We start from the raw sequence: 14,804 nt of genomic DNA, 5'->3' as shown, positions 1-14,804 counted from the left end.
ACATTATATACAGAAGAGCAGAGGTATAAAATGGACAAAGGAAACTAAGACAAAAAAAGAATATGAATATACGCAGTGTGAAAGGAAGAACATTAGATATCAGAAGCAATCTCATACAAAACTAAAATTAAATCTTAAAGGCAAATAAAACTTAATTGAGTACCATCTAAGCACTCTTCATTGTACTGAGCATTTCGAATACAAAATAGGAAAACAAACAAGTTTATATAGAAAGATATTTCTGAATTTGAATTTCAAGTCTCCTAAAATCTAGCTAATGACCTCAGACACATTGCTTCACATCAGACTGTACAGACAGATTCTTCATCTATAAAATTGGGATAGCAATACCACCTGTAAAGCTTGTCACTAGAATAAAGCCAAATTATACACAAAGGAGTATGTGACACATAGCAAATGTCAAATCAATTGTGGCTAGATTAGCATGTTTAAAATGAGGCATTGTGTTTTAAAATAGTAAAGGTATCTACTGTATGTAAAGAGTTGATTCAGAGTTCTCAAACAAAGGAAATGGAATAGCAAACACTTCATTTCTCTTTACTTCACTGATGTTGCTCAACCCTACACAGATAAAATATTAGAGGCAGAATACACGTTTTTAATTGAGCTTCTATAAATCTTTCCTATTACAAAGATTCAGCACCAAGAAATAGCCATGTCCTTAAATAAGTCATGAGATTAAAAGAATTCACAGGAAAGTGGTCATGATTTAACAAATTCCTTCCCTTAGGATAAGTACTATACATTAGAAACTATATCCCCAAAGATGTCCACTTCATAGAACTCTAAAGTATTCTCTATACTATTTGGCAAAGAGGCCAAATGAAATGCAAAGATTGTTTTCAATTTCTTGCATCAATGCACCAGAACCTTTTAGAAGCTAGAAACTGAACAGGTAGAAGCAGTTTCCCCCTATCTAACAGGGATTCTTTCATCAATTCCTTTTGCCAAGTTCAATATCAAAGAGATTAGGGATTGAGACCATGAAATGCTGCCATGACTCAAACTCCTTTTTAAAGCACTCTCTCTACCCTTTCACTACAGCAAATAAAGAAATCACAAGCAAGTTATTTTTTAAACAGCACATGTTCCTAACAATTTGAGCTATCCAACTGTATTTTGTACCTGGAGTGAGGGCTGTTTAAGTGCTTTTACCAGAGTATGCTCAGCTCTCTTCCCTACAGAAACTCTAAGTGCAAAATATGTAACTCACAATTTCATAGACAGCATCAGAAGGCATCTAACAATGCAGGGCATTTCCTATTTATTGAGTAATATTTCCAAAAACGTAACCAGCTCGTCTCTAGTCCCAGTGAAGTTCAAGCAAATGGCTTTTAACTGAGAAAAAGGCTGAAAGAGGATTAAAAAAGTCCTGATGGAAGACTACATATATAAATGAATGGCTCCAGAACTTTAGGAAATATTCCCTACATACTTGTTAAATAGAAAGAAGAAATTTAAAAGGGAAAGTTACTTAAATGTAACTAAGAACTTTTGGGGGCTGCATTATCTTATGTTACCCTCATAATAATTCTAAGAAATAGTTTTTGTGCTCATCTTTTTTATAGAAGGGGAAAACTGAGGACAAAGGGACTGATTGATTTTCAAAATCTTACATGGATAAAACATTAGAGGCAAAACAGAGTTCTTATTTTTGTAAAGGTTTGCTTTTACAAAGATTCTATGTAAAGAAATAGCCCTATTCTAGATTGAATCATGAGAGGAGAGGAACTCCCAAACTAAATCCTAGTCAGCTGTAATTTTACTGGTATTGTAAACAAATTGGGAAAATGATTCACAGGAAAATATATGAGGAATGAGATCTACTATGTATCTCCAAGCCCTAATCACAAGAGTGAATATCACAATACAAAGTCAAATTGGTTCTTTATAATTAAGAGTCAGTTTCTTGGTTTACCTCTTTTTTCCCCCTTTACTTTTTTTGTTTGTTTCTTAAATTCCACATATGAGTGAAATCACATGGTATTTTTCTCTGACTCATTTTACTTAGCATAATACTCTCTAGCTCCATCCATCTCTTTCCAAATGGCAAGATTTCATTCTTTTTTTAAGGCTGAGTATAATATAATCACTTCTTCTTTATCCACTCATCAGTCAAAGGACACTTGGGCTGTTTCCATAAGTTGGCTATTGTAGATAGTGGTGCAATAAACATCAGGGTGCATGTGCTCCTTTAAATTGGTATTTTTGTATTCTTTCGGTAAAGACCTAGGGGTGTAACTGATGTATCATAGGGTAGTTCTATTTTTAACTTTTTGAGAAAAATCCATACTGTATTTCAGAGAAACAGACTCTTATAGAGAACAATGTGACAGTTACCAAAGGGGTGGGGGTGAGAAGATGGGTTAAATACGTGGTAAGAATTAAGGGGTTCATTTCTGATGAGCAATAGGCATTGCATGGAACTGTTCAATCACTATATTGTACACCTGAAACTAATATTAAACTGTATGTTAGCTAACTGGAATTGAAATAAAAACTTAAAAAAAAAGACAGATTTGGGTTCCAGTTTCACCTTGGCACTAATCTTCGCTTAAGGGACTATATTTAAACTGTTTGACTGAACTAATCAATTTGTAAAAGAGACAATTTAGATAAGGAAGCAGTAGGCTACAGCATTTTTTCTCTTCAGAGTCTTTATACAAACAAACTCAGAATCCCAGGACCAAATCTTTCTGCGCTAGTTATTACTAATGAAGCTTAAAAAAAGTTACTTCAAGTCTGTAAGTCTGTTTCTTCCTTTAGAAAATAAAGATGACAGTAAAAATGTAGCTTATAGTACTGCTGTGTGGAGTAAATAGGACATTTTATAGATTTTTTTTTAAGGAGAGTACTTCATATATCTATAGTGTGACTCAGTAAATGATGGCTAATACTGGATGAAATCTACACTCCTTCAATTCTGAGATATTTGCCTGCCAAGTTTGGTGTTTGTACTCATTATGGGTGAAGATTCCAGAAGAAATAAAAGCAAGCCAGTAACTCTAAAGCTGTGATTGTTCTCTCTCTCCATTCATCACTCGGTTTTCATTAGATGTCTTAGAAGGCATGTTTGCAAGGAAAAGAAATAAAAGGAAAGCTGGAGAGTTAAACAGATTTGTGAAAAAGATAAACATTTTTACCTGTTTGTAAAAGTGCCAGTGTAGTCTCTTGCCACAAGGATTAGAGGTAGGTGAGGTGTGAAGGTGTTACTGAAGAATTGGTATAAATACCAGAGGAAAAGACTGACAGCTCTCTTTAGTGAACTTAGAATGACCTAGCTCTGTGTAAGAGGTTTTAAAATATGCAGCAAATGCTTCTGAATGTGAAAAATAGCTCAAAATTGAGAGGCGGGCTACCTAACACATTATGGATTATATCTGGTCATCAGACACTCATGTGAGTTAAGGAGGAAGAAAAGGCACCCTTCTTTATGTCCATTCTCTGGGTAAGGCTCTACACTCTCCCAGAACCTGGGTGTTTCCTGATTAATTTTTCCCCAAATGTACTTACTTAATACTGATTGCCAGTTTTTCCCAGAATGTAAATTCTGTGAGATCAAGGATCATACCTTTCATTCTAAGTAGCCTGAATTAATGGCAATTTATTAAGCACTTTACTTAAATGTATCCCATGTTATAAAAATAGGATCAATTCCTGGTTACACACCATATGAAGAGGCATCCCCTACAGAATCGACAAAAGCCTATAATATATACCTATTCCAATAGCTGTTTCCATCTTAGACAAACACCAGAACATTCCCTCTTGTCCCTCTGAAATCAAATTTTCCCTAATGCAGAGACAACAACGTTCTGATTTCTAGCATCATAGTTTTGCCTGAGGTTGTACTTCACATAATAAAATTATACAATATGTACTCAGAGTTTTCAGACCACACTAAGAATGGCTGGAATAGATGTATGATTATATTTATAAGACAATACCAAAGGGTTACTATTACTGGTGCATATTTTTCACTTCCACTTGAAATTTATCATTATTACAAGTTTTTAACATGTTTGACAATATTTGCTATTGCCAGGTTTTTTTGTTTTTGTTTTTTAATTTTACCTCTTCTGATGAGTGTAGGATAACATCTCATGGTATTTTTAAATATTATTACTCTAATGACTAATGGTGTAGAACACATTTTCATGAGCTTAATGGCTATTTGTATAGCTTTGTTTATAAGATGTTTACTCAAGTTTTTTCCCGATTTCTAAAAGTTGGATTTTTACTATTGAGATTATAAATCTATTGAAAATTTTAAGGCATGGGATTTTAAAAACATGTTTGGCATGTAATTTCTTATAGAAATGTGTATCGGGGCGCCTGGGTGGCTCAGTCGGTTGAGCATCCGACTTCGGCTCAGGTCACGATCTCACGGTTCGTGAGTTCGAGCCCCGCATAGGGCTCTGTGCTGACAGCTCGGAGCCTGGAGCTTGCTTCGGATTCTTTGTCTCCTTCTATCTCTGCCCCTCCCTCACTTGTGCTCTGTCTCTGTCTCTCAAAAATAAATAAATGTAAAAACAAAAAAAAGAAATGTGTATTGAAAATATTTTCTCCCAATCTGCTTTACCCTTTAAAGCTGCCTTTTGATAAAAAGACATTTTTAATTTTAATAAAACAAACTTACCATTTTTCCTCTTATGATTGTGCTTTTTATTACCTCACTACAAAAGCTTTGCCTTTCTGAAGGTTATAAAGATCATCTCCTGTGTTGTCTTCTAGAAGGTACATAGTTTTAACTTTTACATTGAAAACTATGCACCCTTTAACATCAATATCTGTATGTGAAGTGAGGCAGGGATTGAGGTTTTTCTGCCCCAGGAAACCAAAGCATTCATTTGACTCACTTTCCTGTGATATTCACTTTATTGCCTTGGTCTGAAACCAACCCACCATCTCTAAGGTACACCTGTGGTTCAGGATTGACTGGGTGTTCTATTTTTATTATCTTGGACTTGAAAAATCATTTTATCTAATTTTTTCATGCACACCAATGCCTGATTTTTCTCAAGAGTCACATCCCCAAGAAATTTTTGAAAAGGAGAGTCTTTAAAACTTTGCACCCTCTACTTATTCTTCAGAGAAAAAAAACAGACTAGTAAGATTAATGACTACTTTTGAATCTCAAGGAATGACACCCATTATCACTGCCTCTATAACCACTTCTCCCACTACCATTATAATGGCAGTTGGCATCTTGAGCACTGGGTGTGATATCTAAGCAATGAGTCCCTAAATTCTACTCCTAAAACCAGCATTACATTATATGTTAACTAACTAGAATTTAAATAAATATTTGAAAAAAAAGGACACTTATCACAATGAGCACTGAGTAACATATACAATTGTTTAATCACCATCTTGTAAACCTGAAACAAAAACAACACTATAAATTAACTTTACTGGAATTAAAATAATAATAATTAAAAACATAAAAAATAAAAAAATATATTGTTTACTGTTCTATTGGCTGTATAGATTTATCTTTATAATATATTCAAAAAATTCACTGGAGGTCATACGTATATGGTGATAATTTTTTTCCATGTAGCAAGCCAATACTGTCAGCACTTTAAAAAAAGTTTTTATCATTTAAAAAATAATAATAATAATGACAACTAGAATCAATACTAGCCCTTATATCCACTATTACTTACCCTGGACTCTATGAATGACAGCACTACTTTAAATATTAGTTTTTATTTCAGGACAATATAGTTATTATTTTCATAAACTATTTTAGTTCAGATGATGTCTATTTTGCTATTAGGTCATTCGTGATGTGGAAGCACTAAATAACCCACACTTAGATATTTAAAGCACTTCTCACCAGAAATCATTCAGTTTAGGCCCTGTGTTCCCCAGACAAAGCCTTTCTAATCTCTTCCTGGGACTAATTACAAATCACCTCCCACTTAAAAGCTTGGCTCACAAACTTCTTTATAAACTATTTTATAATAAACAAGAGCCCCTGTCCCATCTGTATTTGTTTCTTAGGCTTCCATGGCAAATTACCACATATTTGGTGGCTTCAATCAGCAGAAATGTATTCTCTCACAGTTCTGGAGGCCAAAGTCCAAATCAAAGTGTCAAGGAGGGTCATGTTTCCTCTGAAGGCTCTATGAAGGGACCAATCCTTGCCTTGCCACTTCCACTTTCTTTTTTTTATTTATTTATTATTTTTTTAATGTTTATTTTTAAGAGAGAGAGAGAGAGAGAGAGAGAGAATATGAGTGGGGGAGGGGCAGAGAGAGAGAAGGAGACACAGACTCTGAAGCAGGCTCCAGGCTCCACGCTGTCATCACAGAGCCCAGTGTGGAGCTCAAACTCACAAACTTCAAGATCGTGACCTGAGCTGAAGTCGGTTGCACTGAGTGAGCCACCCAGGAACCCCATGCCTCTTCCCACTTTCTGATGGTTCTCTGTATCGGTCTTCTCATGGCCTTTTTCTCTTCTCCTCTTCTTATGACACTTGGATTTAGCACCCAACCAAGTAATCCAGCATGGTCTCATCACAAGATCTTTCACTTAATTCTATCTGTAAAGACCCTTGTTCCTAATGAGGTCACATTCACAGATACTAGAGGTCAGAATTGGGGTTTTGGGGACCACAATTTAAGGACACTAGAGCACCAATGATGAACTAAATGCATGTGTACATAAGGCTAACAACATCTCTGCATCAAGTCACTTGAAAACTGAGGAAGGAGTTGTAATTAACTGACTCTTTTGCTGGAATGTAAGCTCAAGGATGATTAAAGAGGAAAAAAAAAACATTGAAAAATTTCCTCTTTTAGCAAAATTTACTGTTCCAATTTTTTTTCTAGGCCATACATACATGCTGCAAGAATAAAAATTTCAGGGAAAATGAGATTAATTTTGGAAATCATTAAAATATATTTTAAGTAATGAAAAATGCATACATACTCTTTCTTCTGATAAATAAGTTAATCAGGAAATGAAGAAAGAGACTTATACAAACATGTCAGTCTTAGGTTTTTGTTTTGTTTTGTTTTTTTTAAACAAATTTTTTTAAATTTTTTTTTTAACGTTTATTTATTTTTGAGAGAGAGAGAGACCGAGCATGAACGGGGGAGGGTGAGAAAGAGGGAAACACAGAATCTGAAACAGGCTCCAGGCTCTGAGCTGTCAGCACACAGCCCGAAGCGGGGCTCAGACTCACGGACTGCGAGATCATGATCTGAGCCGAAGTCGGCCACTCAACCGACCGAGCCACCCAGGTGCCCCTCAGTCTTAGGTTTTTAAGAGCTTTCCTGGTTCAGCCCCCAAAACAAAATGTACTCTTATAAAGGTAATATTTACAATGAAGCTTTATTTTTTACTTATGTAATAAATGTTGATAAAATTGCGTACTTATTTTTCATGAATTTTGGTGTTTTATGTTGTAAGAAGTCCCAATTTAGGTAACAGTCACTATTATCCAACAACCAATTACACAGTAATGTTTGAGGTATTTGCACTTCACTCCAATTAGAGAACCACATGGACTGTGAATCTTATTTGAATTATCTTCTTTTAACATTTGATGTAAAAGACTTCTGTTCTTCAAGCTACTTGGCTAATAATCCTAAATGGGTGCAAAACGCAGGCGGTTTATTGTATCACAGTTTTTATCAGGTCTACAATACATCATCTTATCTTAGTGAACCTTATTTTAAATATTATTAAAGCAAAATATAAACCTTTCCACTAGTCAGAGCACAGAGGTAACATTTGAATTTTCAGCATATTTCATTTATACTCTTCTCTTTCTAGAGCTTTCTATTAAATGAACAAACAAAAGCTGTTCCTCTGATGTGCCACAAATGCCTTTGATCCCAGCTTTGATAATCTTAGTATTGATCCGCCCACCACAACCCCAGCTTCAGCTCACCAATTTCTCCTCTGCCTCAAGAGTACAGCCATATATTTTTAGCCTTTCCGGATCCCAGTGATTATTTTAGGACCACTTTGCCCTCAGCTTTTCAGTAAAGCCTTCCTATCTTGACCCCTCCTCTCATTAATGAGTCTCCTTTCTTCTAAACTTCTATACTGCTCACTGATGTTTTCTGACAAAAACAAACACACAAAACAAGCATAATGACTATCAGCAATATTCAAGGAAGTCTATAGTACAAATATGAATACAGTTTTATTCAGAATTGTACTTTTATCCCCTCAGTTAAAGGCTAGAAGCATATCTGAAATCTCTGTTTCCACACCAAACAACACTGAATAAAAATTACTCAATACTGGCTGTTTAATCCAAAATGAATAAGAGGTTGTTCAAACATGTCCAATTGCAAATTAAAATATATATCTGAAAATGAAGAACCAGAGAAGTCGGGAGGGAGGAAAATTTAAATACAATTAACCACTGCTTTTGATAACTGTTGCTTTGAAAGTTGGACAGAAACTCAAACTAATAATCAATACTGACTCTTAACCCCAGATGGTTTGAGTCTTCCTCTTGACCCAGAAATAGAAATTCTCTAACAAAAACAGAGATATGGGTCAAAAGTTATGGCAAAGATTATAATGAAAGAAGCTCAGATTTCATGTAAACAGGGCTGCACTGAGAGCCCTACTAGGTTCTAGCTCTTCCTTTTTGTCATTAAATCTTGGGAATCCAAGAAGCAAGTTGGCTGTTTTATTACTTACTGTGCCCTTAGACTTAAAACAGTGTGAGGCACAAACTCTTCTCTGACTTAGGAAGGTAACGATGGAAGAAGACAAGGAGCAGGGGTAGGAGATCATCAGTTGTCTATATGCCTCTTATACTGTGTATTTAAAAATAAATGAATTTATTCTGCTCTGGTTTTATGGAGTTTGGTGGGCCAATCTAAACTACCGTCATCACTAGGCAGGGTTACTGCAATTGTTCCTTTCCTGGTCTCCTGGTTTCTTTTTTTGCTTCCACACAGACCATTTTCCATACCGAAAACACAATGATGTTTAAGAATCAACTATCACCACTTCCCTTCTTTAACTAACTCGCCACTGCAATTGTTTTCAAATCTAAATACTTTATCATGGCATAGGAGATCCCACATGATATGGTCCCTGCAGATTTCTCTAACCTCATTCAGAATCTCTGCACCAGAAACAACAAAAGCTGAGTCACAGAGGATTTTGTACTCCAGATTAAAAAATACAAAGAGTTGCCTGGTGGATTCTAGAATGGTTAGGTATTTGCAAAAGGCGTTTGTAAAATCAACCATTTAAAATACTATTTACACGAAAATATTTAATGAAGAGATGTAAGCAAGCTTCAAGTCACTCTGATGGCCATAGAGATTTTCTCAAGGAATTTGTAGGGGCGACTAAGTGTTCTGAGGGACACAAAGAGTCAGAGGAGGATTCCAGGTTCTTGCATGCATATTCATTACACTCTCTAATTTATTACCATGTTTACCACCAAAATTGCAGAGCAAATTATATTCTATATCAGGCCTCAAGGGGCTTTTCATCTTTTTGGCTTGGCCTAACACCAAAACAAAGCACATTAAAGAGAGGAATTGCAGTTAGTCGTTAATATTTAATGTGATGGAAAAGTTGGTGTTCTTCAAAACACAGTGCTCACCCTTCCAATGAAAAATTAAATCCATTCTAGTCATTCTGCACTTGCTGTCAGAAACCCTCCACAGAGAGGTCCCCCTCCCCCTAGAAGAAACAACAATTAGAGAAACAGGGAAAGAATTTTCTCACTGTGAATTCCTGCTAGGTTGATTGTCCCTACCTTCCATTCCCCCAGGCAGAAAAAGCACAAACAGACCTGTTTCCTTTCACTTTCTGTTCCTACTTCAGTGAAATTAGATCAGGGTGAATTAAGAAACAATGCTGTCCTGGGTTGTCTGGGTTGGCTCAGCTGGTTAAGGGACAGACTTTGGCTCAGGTCATAATCTCACGGTTTGTGGGTTGGAGCCCATATCGGGCTCTAGGCTGACAGCTCAGAGCCTGGAGCCTCCTTCGGATTCTGTGTCTCCCTCTCTCTCTGCCCCTCTCCTGCTCATGCTCTGTCTCTCTCCTCTCTCTCAAAAATAAATAAACATTAAAAAAAAAAAAGAATTAGTGATGTCCTAAAATTAATCCTCCTTGACAATGATTAAGCCAGTACAATGCAAGTATGTTTTATCAGACTAGCAATTGTTTAAGATATCCTAGAAGAAAGTTCGCATAAATACTGCAAATACACTCCCTTCTTAGAATTTTACACTGTAGTTCAATTTTAAAAGGTTGTAAAAAGTTCTACACTAAAGAACACTATTTAACTGTGACATAGCATTCCAAAGGTAGCTGAATACGGCGATCTTTTTCAAGTCCTACTGATTGGCAACTGAAGTACAGACCAGACAATCTGGCTAAAGAATTTAGAAGGGGCATTAAAGGATAATGGTAAAAAGAAAAAAAATCATGCTAAATTTGTTTATTTATTTATTTAATGCAAGTTAATTAACATAATTATTGTCATGGCTTTAGGAGTAGAACCCAGTGATTCATCTCTTACATATGACACCCACTGCTCATCCCAAAAAGTGTTCTCCTTTATGCTCATCATCCATTTAACCAATGCCCCATCTACCTCCCCTGTAGCAACCCTGTTTGTTCTCTGTATTGAAGAATTTATTATGGTTTACCTCCCTCTGTGTTTTTATCTTACTTTTCCTCCCTTCCCCTATGTTCATTTATTGTAGTTCTCAAAATCCACATATGAGTAAAATCACAATATCTGTCTTTCTCTGATTGACATATTTCACTTAGCATAATACTCTCTAGTTCCATCTATATTGTTGCAAATATCAAAATTTCATTCTTTTTCATCGCCAAGTACTATTCCATTATATATACACACACACACACACACACACACACACACACACACACACACACACACACACACACACACACACACACACACACACACACACCACCTCTTCTTTATCCATAGCTATATTCAATACGGTAAACATTGACATGCGTGTGTTAAATTCTTAATCATCTGCTCCCAAATTTAAAAGATTACATTTATAACTAATGCCAGACACTAATGTAATAATGTATGCAAATATCTAAAATGCAGATGATTCTTTCCTTACATTAAAAATTGTCACACCAGAAAGACTAAAAAAGTTTCATATGTATTTGAAAAGTATACACGTCAATAGGTAATAGAATGGATGTCATATAGATGTACAAGGAAGGCTCACTTATATCTTACCTGCCACATATTAAGGTTATACACATGGTACCACAGGGCTCATCTAAGGAAACTGACCAAAAGGCTTGAGTTAACAGCACAGGGTCACTGTTACTCAGTTATTCATAACTAATGCATTACTCAAACTCCATTCTCCCTACTCTAATATGCCACTTCCAGTTTACTCATGGAACAATGCTTGCTTGTGTGAAAATATGGTCATCTAAAGAGAATTTGAAAGCTTTAGCTTTCAAATGCTATAGTAGTATAGTGACTGGATGCCATACTCCATGCACACACACAATGTTTCTATTCCTGAGGACTTATTCCTGAGCCCCTACAGTACAAATCCCACCTAAGTATGTGCCTCAAAAATAGGAAAGGCTGTAAATGTTCAATTTTCAAATTTCAAGGGTCTAATACTTTTTGTAAAATACAGATTTTCCAAGTACTTAGACTAATTCATAGAGATCATTTCTTCATGGATGAAATCAGTCCTTATCAATAGGTTACTACAAAGGTACTACATACAGGGAGTTTAGATTTTCTAATTTTACAAATGAGCTAACAGGATTGTGAAAATCCAGGGGGCCACATAAAGATTTTGATAAAAGTGGTCTCTAAAATGTGTAGCTTGAAGTAGCCTCAGGCAGCTAGTGCTTTAGAATAGAAAGCGAGGGTAGTGAGCAGGGAGAATTCAGGTCTGCTATCCTCATTTCAGAAGGCCCCTCTGAATGAAATTTTTTAATATTTTTCATAATAGGAACATTACATAAGATTTCATGTGCAATTAAAACAAAGGTTCTACTGCATGTATATGTTTTTGAACCATCGGCTTCAATTGTTTACAAATGAAGAAGATGAAGTCGTGAGAAATGAAGAGCTTTGCCCAAGGGCATAAAAGTATGTTACTAGATTATAAGGTCATTTGGCCATGACCTCTGTCAGCCAGTTGATCACTGTCTGTCAGTGTACAAATCTTCATCATTACATAGAACCTCTGGAGTATCTTCCCTAACAGCAGAACCAAACTATAGCTGACATTGCTCATGAATTCCAAGCCTGTGAGTTTCTTCCCCACTATTCCTACCTAAATTATTGAAAGATTTCTCAGAAGTGACATAGAAAAGCCCATTAGGGATCGGAGAAGACACACCATTTTCTTTTACTGCTTCTGGCCTAATGCCTTTAATCTCCAATCACACTGCATTTTTAAAAGAACTCCATTCTAAAAAAAAAGAGCCAAAACACAATTCAATGTGATCAGATTTCAGAGTGATTCTCTCTTCCTAGAATTCAGAGACAAGTGAAGTGCTCCACATTAAAAAATAAATAAATAAAAATCAGAACTATATCATCTACCAGAGATTTAACATGTTCCTGATCTCCCCCAATGCTCCATCTCAGGAAAGCAGAAAACCTTGAAGATTAAGATGACATGAAATGAACAAGAAAGAGTATTACTCTCAAAAGAAAAATAGTACACTTCTTTCTTCTGACTCCTCAGAGTTTTAATGCTTGACCTTCTTTCTTCCTGTTGACACCCATTCATTTTACTCTGCTCGGGTTACACATAATGCAGAGAGGGCATATGAAATTTCAAGGCTATTGCCTCTAAGCTCCAACATACCTACATAATGGGGCAAGGGAAAGGCACCCACTTAAGAGAAATTCCTGCAGGAAATATGGTGGCAGGTACAGCAAATGGCACCGCTGGATTAGTATTTGTTCTGTGTTGACTGAACTCATCCAAGAAAAATGAATAATGCAAAGAGAGACGGAGAGAGGAAGAAAAAGGGGATTCAGTGACAAGGATTAGATGGTTCATCTTTACCTTATAATTATCTGTCTTTCTGACTAATAATTTGGGAACATGATGAAGAAGGCAGAAAATAAATACACCTTATCCTTCACAGAGCCATTAGGCACAGCAATGTGGGTCTAAATTATGTCCCAGAGAGTGTACTCTGTGAAACAAAGCCAAAAAATCTGAGCATATAGTTGTTTTGCTTTGTATGATACAAACTTCTGAATGTCCTATCTGCATAAATATGTATTATCCCCAAATTTATTAGAATCTATGTTAACAGTGAATCAGGACACTACTCATATTGTTAATTCATCCAAAGTTGTGTATATATCTTCTTGAAACACTATAATGTACACCTGAAACTAACATAATACTGTATTTAACTTATCGGAATCAGAATAATTTTTTTTTAAAAAGTTGTGTATATATGAAGAGGACATACCCAGAGATAGTAAGATGTTGCATGGTTCATTTACATTAATGACATATTGTCCTTCCAAAGTCATGTGGTGTTGGCATTTTTTCAGGCGGATGGTGGTAAGTGAAATCAGAAATATCACACATGGTCCTCCCAAATGCTTTCCATTAGGATTGAGCCATGTGAAATACCCATTTTTAGGTTAAATGTGGCTAAATATTTGCAATTTTATATGGTTCAATGTATAGGTGACACAAGCTTAAAAAAGAAAGAAAGAAAGAAAAAAGAACATGTCAGAAAACATCCCCAAACCTCTTAAACTAATACACTTGTACCAAAAGAACTATTCTAATACAGGACTTGAAAATGTATCCTAATTAATGTAAATCAAGTTGGAGAACTTGCATTACCTACATTCAAGTATTTAAATGACCAGAAATAATATCAAAACCAAGGAGGTCCATTATAGCAAGATGATACAAATAAACTTTCAGGGGTTGCTATGCATTTGTAACATTCACCCTGCTACTTTGCAAAATAGATCTTTGTTTCTGAAAGTATTTCCAGAACAGTAATAGCTTCCCATTATGTTGTGTATTCAATTGATGCTAAATGTTACTGCACTCCACTCTCCTTCTAGTAAGTTGAACTCACCCGTTCCCATTACTTGTATCAAAAAGCACATAAAAGCATGTTGAATATTATGAATGATGTTCTATCCACTATAGATTTCAAACTGTTGACCCTCATGGTTTCAACTCTTGATTCCATATCTACTGGTAGCTCATACTGTGACTTTGTCAAAATTATGAAAAAAAGAGCTTCTCTGGGGAAAGATGAATTGAAAAAAGGTATGTCTTCCTCCAGAGTTCAGATGGACTGTAGTTCAGGGATAGGACTCCTGGGTTGGGGGCCAAATGTACCTTTTTAGAAAAACGTTATTGTGTGTAAGGTACAAGTTGTACTGTTAGGTGGTCCTAACCAGCTGCCATCAATCCTAGTTGTATAAAATCTTCTACATTCTGGATCATAGACCTTTAGCATTGTTTCTGGAGTGACACTAATCCTCATCCTCGAACCTCGATTCCCTAGACATGGGATCAAACACTAAGAACTAAGATGGTTCACATTTCTAAACTACATGGTGTGGTATCATTGTTGAAAACTATCTTGGTCTTGTCTGAATATTGCATTCACAGTAGCCAATCTGCTACTGTTAGATTTTCAACAATTTAGCCAAGCACCCAAAGCATGCCAATTCTCTATATATTCTTGTGGGATCGTTATGATATTAGAGTAATATACTTGATTACTAGATAATATTAAAAAAAAAAAAAAGGAAATCA

General features: G+C 35.7%; 1 protein-coding gene across 5 annotated transcripts in view; it reads right to left on the bottom strand.

Moving 5' to 3' along the window:
- LRRC4C (leucine rich repeat containing 4C) overlaps nt 1-14,804 on the bottom strand; it is a 1,200,301-nt gene that overhangs the window by 1,084,223 nt on the left and 101,274 nt on the right. Inside the window, exon 1 of one of the 5 annotated variants that reach the window (XM_053899826.1) lies at nt 9,617-9,634. The exons of the other annotated variants lie outside the window; for them this stretch is intronic. The gene's annotated coding sequence lies outside the window, so the exon portion shown is untranslated. Of the gene's footprint in view, nt 1-9,616; nt 9,635-14,804 lie in introns of those variants that run through there. 5 annotated transcript variants of the gene reach the window in all.

This window comes from Panthera pardus, unplaced genomic scaffold (genome assembly GCF_024362965.1).
Source record: "Panthera pardus isolate Hobbes unplaced genomic scaffold, ASM2436296v1 HiC_scaffold_12, whole genome shotgun sequence".
NCBI classification, from domain to species: Eukaryota; Metazoa; Chordata; class Mammalia; order Carnivora; family Felidae; genus Panthera; species Panthera pardus.
The sequence above is the reverse complement of the archived record's forward strand: the minus strand, read 5'-3'. Positions and strand labels throughout refer to the sequence as shown.